Below are 5,479 nucleotides of genomic sequence, written 5' to 3'. Positions count from 1 at the left end.
CTACAATAGAGTCAACTAATGAAATTAGCAGCAGTGTACCAGATCATCTGAAGGAGTCGACTACTAATTTAGTTTATCCAAATGAATGGAGAAGCGAACCTAAATATCTTCAAAAATTTATCATAGGGGATCCGAATGAAGGAATGAAACTAGGGGAGCTCTCAAAAAGAAAGCAAACATAGCATTAATCTCTCATGTTGAACCAAAGAAGATAGAGAAAGCTCTAAAAGACTCAAGTTGGGTACAAGTAATGCAGGAAGAGTTAGATCAATTTGGCAAAATTCAAGTGTGGAAACTGATACCCAAACCTGAAAATGTTTCAGTAATTAGAACAAAGTGGGTTTTCAGAAATAAATTTAATGAGGATGGAAAGGTTGTAAGGAACAAAGCCAGATTAGTTGCTCAAGGATATTTACAATAGGAAAGAGTCGACTATGACAAAACTTTTGCTCCAGTAGCTCGTCTGGAGTCTATACGAATCCTTCTAGCATATGCATCGTTTAAGGGATTCAAGTTGTTTCAAATGGATGTCAAAAGTGGTTTCTTGAACGGATTTATTGAGGAAGAAGTATACGTGAAGCAACCTCTTGGGTTTGTAGATTCAAAGTTTCCCTACCATGTATATAAGCTAACCAAAGCATTATATGGACTAAAGCAAGCTCCACCAGCATGTATGATAGACTTAGTTCATTTCTTATTGATCATGGCTTTACAAGAGGTAAAGTAGACACTACCCTATTTATTAAAAGATCATCAGAAGGTAATCTCATTATTCAGATTTATGTTGATGATGTTATATTTGGTAGTCCTAACACTCTTATGTGCAAGGAATTTTCAAATCTTATGCAAAGTGAATTCGAAATGAGCATGATGGGAGAGCTAACATTTTTCCTTGGACTTCAAATCCAACAATCTGAAGAAGGAACGTTTATATGTCAGACCAAATACACAAAGGAACTGATTCAAAAATTTGGCATGAGCAATGTTAAAGCCATTGGCACACCAATGAGTTCTTCAACAAGTCTAGACAAAAATGAACATGGAATCCATGTTGATAAAACTAAGTATCATGGAATGATTGGTTCACTATTTTATCTGACTACAAGTCGACCGGATATTATGTTTAGTGTCTGTAAATGTGACAGGCTTCAGTCAGCTCCTAAGGAATCATATCTTGCTGCAGTAAAGAGAATCATTCGATATCTTATTGGAACTGTCTCTCATGAACTATGGTATCCTCGCTCTAACTCTTTTAAATTAGAAGGTTTTTAGATGTTGATCTTCCAGGTGATACGGAAGATAGAAAAAGCATAAGTAGTACATGTCGATTACTTGGAAAAGCATTGATATCCTAGAACAGTAAAAAACAAACATCAGTTGCATTATCTACCACTGAAGCTGAATACATCGCTATTGGACAATGTTGTGCACAATTATTGTGGATGTACCATCAACATGGTGACTATGAATTTTCTTTTAAACCTATACAAATTTTCTGTGATAATTCAAGTGTTATATGTCTCTCTAAAAATTCTGTTCATTACTCTAGGGCAAAGCATATAGATATCAAACATCACTTCATTAGAGATCATGTTCTTAAGGGAAATATAGAAATATCTTTTGTTGGAACAACTGATCAACTAGCGGATATTTTTACCAAGCCTTTGTTAGAAGAAAGATTTTGTTCACTAAGAAAATTTCTCGGCATTATTTGCATTAATAGTCAAAATTAGGACCTATGTGCCAGCTATTTAATTATGTATTTAAAATAGTCTATATACAACAACAACAACAACAACAACAACGACCCAGTGAAATCATTAATTACGCCTCTGTTTTCCCTCCTTTTTCCTCTCTTTTCACATCAGTCACAGAGTTCAAAGAAGGAAAACCAATCATCGCGTTTGATCAACTGACGCCTTTTCCTTTTCTGTACTCAACCGTCAGAAAACCCCTTTTATGTTGTCCTCTTATATCAATCTCCATCGTATTTATCGCCTTCATACCCTTCTCCAAAATCATGCTCAACCACCAACCTCCTACAATGGCTAAAAAAATCCAAAAATCCCTCTGCCTTCACTAGAAATATCACCCGCTCCAAGGGAAAACCCCCTTCTCAACCCCTGAACAGGTAGACCTAGGGTCCGATCACTCTGAGGGGTTTGCCTCTTCTCAGGCAAATTTCTCTGATCATTCTCAACCCTTAGGAGAAAAAGCCCTTGGTAAAATACCCATGGAAGAACCCTATGTCTCCTCCACTCCAAAGAAATAAAAAGTTGACCTTTCCAGTTCTCTTGAGTCGAAACTCAATTTCTGGGATTATCCAAATAGGGACTTCTTTCTTTCCCTAAAAGACAAGCCTATTGCTCAGGGAAGGGTAGTCAACCTTGATGACATGGAAGCCCTAAACTGTAAGGTAAAGGACCTTTTCGTTTATCAAGGGTGGTCGAAGTTCTTTTCTGTTCCCCCACCTAAAGTCTATGAACCCCTAGTGAGAATGTTCTATGCGAATCTTTGTTCTAGTAGGTCTGATAAGTTGGAGTCCTTAGTACTAGGAAAGCGTATTGTTCTTGACTGTTCCATGTTTGATTCGATTTTTCAGTGGAAGTGTTCTGGTTTCCCTATGCTTTTTAAAAATTCCTGGCCCGATGATTTTGAAATTTCCTTTGATCAAGCCAAAAAATGTATTGTTGAGTGTCCATCTGAATCCCTTCCAAACCACTAGGTCCTAGTGATGTTAGTTTTGAAACTCATATTCTAGCCCACATTGTGGCAACCACTCTGCTTCCTCGTACTGGCTCTTTTTCCACCTTCTCTCTACGAGACACTTTTCTAGTGTATTGCCTTGTGACCAAACTCAAAATCAAACTGTTCTCCTGGGTCATTAATTCCATGATTGAAAGTGCAGAAGTTCCCACTAGTCTACCCTATGGAATGGCCATCACCCACATTTTGGGAGCTCACAATATTTCCATCTCTGCATACTCCTTTACCACTGTTTCAAAATCATACAACTCCAGAGCCTTTGCAAGTATGGGGTATGTGTGTGTGAAGGGTTCATGGGTCAAGAAACAAGAAAGTGATGTCGAGATTGCTCATACAAGCTCCAAGCCCAAACCTTCTGCTTCCCATCCTAGCCTTAGTGACTCTGACCTTGCTGAGAAAATTAGCACCATTGGCAATCAACTCTCTTCAATCAAGGATCTTCTCATTTCCACCCAGTCCACTGTTGGTACCATTCATGCTATCTCCAAGGAAACAGGGTCTGATGTCTCCAAGATACGGGTTGCGGTTCTCAGAGTAAGGAAAAACGATGTCAAGGCTTTCAAGGAGGTTCATGATAGGCTTGATGAAATGAGTGTCTCAGCCAACGCCAGCTTTGATCGACTAAAAGGGGCCATCTGCAACACTCTTACCTATTTTCTACATCGTTAGTGTGGAAGTTTAAGACAATATTTTTTGTCGTGCTGTTTTTGGATTGAGATGTCGGCCGGTGGATAATTTTTTTCTTTCTTTTGTTATGTTCTAACTCTATCAGTACATTCTGCTATGGATTCCGTTTATGCATGTCATTTTGTAATTCTCTCTTTGTTGATGTCAAAAAGGGGGAGAAAAGATATATGTATTCTGTGCATAATAAGTCGATCATTGCACTCCTTGAGGGGGAGTCACAGATCCTGAAGAAGTCGACTACATGAGCCTCAAGCTACTCACTAAAAGACATGGTTAACTGCTCCTATTGAGGGGGAGCAAACTACAGGGAAGTCAACTGATATTTATACATATATTATTTTGTCATCATCAAAAAATGGGAGATTGTTAGATCTAATTTTAATGATAAAAATAATATATTTGCTCTTTGTATAAGAACTCTTGGATAGCTTTCAAGATTGGCGAAATCAATCGGCAATGATCAAGGAACGTATGGATTAATATACAAGATTGACGGAATATATCAGAAGACATCAAGGAAAAGAGACGCGATTAAAGGAAGAAGAAATCAATCAGAAGATACTGACGGGATCAAGAGACGCGATTAAAGGAAAAAGAAATCAATTAGAAGATACTGACGAGATCAATCAACGCTAAACTAAAGGAATCAAATAAATCAAGATCTCGCTGAATATTCAATTAAGTGTCTAAATATGGAGGATCAAGATTCCGGGTTCAAAAGAGCTGTTGCAGAACAGCTTTATTCTTGGAAAGAATCAATCTCTTTTCAAGGATCAAATCTCTTGAGTTGGCAAATCTTTCCAGAATTTAAGCCTCTCTCAAAATATTTAAATTTGTAATCACAACTTAGCAAATATACTTTGATCGAACCAAACACCCTCTCTTTGTTCTACTGCGAACAAACATTGTAGCTCTCTAAGACCTACTGTGTAACAAGTTAGAAAAGAAAGAGAACAACACTGGTGATGCATCGTATCAAAAGAGACGAGTGATATAGGAACTAAGCTATCACATCATTCTCCTTGTACTCGAAGAAACGCATTTACTAAAGAGAACTCTCTTGCAACCCAAGGGGACTGGACTAGGATTCTGGTGTCTTTAATTAATTCTTACATTTAATTGCAGCATCTTATATTCTGTTGTTACTACTGTTAGCTTATTACATCTAATCGACTAATTGAAAAACTAATCAACTAACAGCAATTAAATTTAAAAATAAATAATTCATCCCCTCTTGTACTTTCACTTTCTTCTCAAAATTTCTTGTATCCCTAACTTCCTTCTCATCTTCTCTTGTGCTGCTGGAGCCAGGATGAGATTCATTAGCAACTGAAGTTTCTGGAACACATTGCCATTTTGGCACTTCTCGTTCGAAAGGTTCATGAAAAGTGTCGTACATAATACTACAGCTAAGGCACTATGGGAAAGGGGAGAGGAGAGAAAAAAGGAAAAGCGTGTAACTAAATCCCCTAATTTAAGGCATTAATAATAATCATATATGGAGAGAGATGGCAGAGAATAGGGAAAGAGGAGAGGAGAGAAAAAGGAAAAGGGTGTAACTAAATTCCCTAATTTAAGACACTAATAATTGATTGTATATAATTTGTAAGTAATCCTTGTGGATCTAGAATAATGCAGGCAGGGAGAGGTTGGGTGGTGGTGAAGAGGATGGAAATAAGATGCGAGATTAGGATTCAACTTTATGAATTTTAAATTTTAAAACAATAAACTCTAAATGTTAATAACTGCATTATAAATTTAATATTTTTATATATCAAATAAATATTTTAACATAAATCTATTGTTTGAATAAAACCTGCTTAGTTAGATCAAACCCGTAGCTAGACTTTTAGCTCCATCCGTGAAAATGACTTGGTTGGCAATGAAAAATGATCTGTCTGCTATTTTCTGGCATAGGGTCCACCTTTGTGCTGTCACGGACGTAGACTTTTCAATTATGTAAGACGACTCGTGTTCCTCTTTCTCTCCAAGTCTTTTTAATACTACCTCTTCCTACATTGACTCT

Source organism: Nicotiana sylvestris, chromosome 4 (assembly GCF_000393655.2).
Source record: "Nicotiana sylvestris chromosome 4, ASM39365v2, whole genome shotgun sequence".
Lineage (NCBI taxonomy): Eukaryota > Viridiplantae > Streptophyta > Magnoliopsida > Solanales > Solanaceae > Nicotiana > Nicotiana sylvestris.
The sequence above is the reverse complement of the archived record's forward strand: the minus strand, read 5'-3'. Positions refer to the sequence as shown.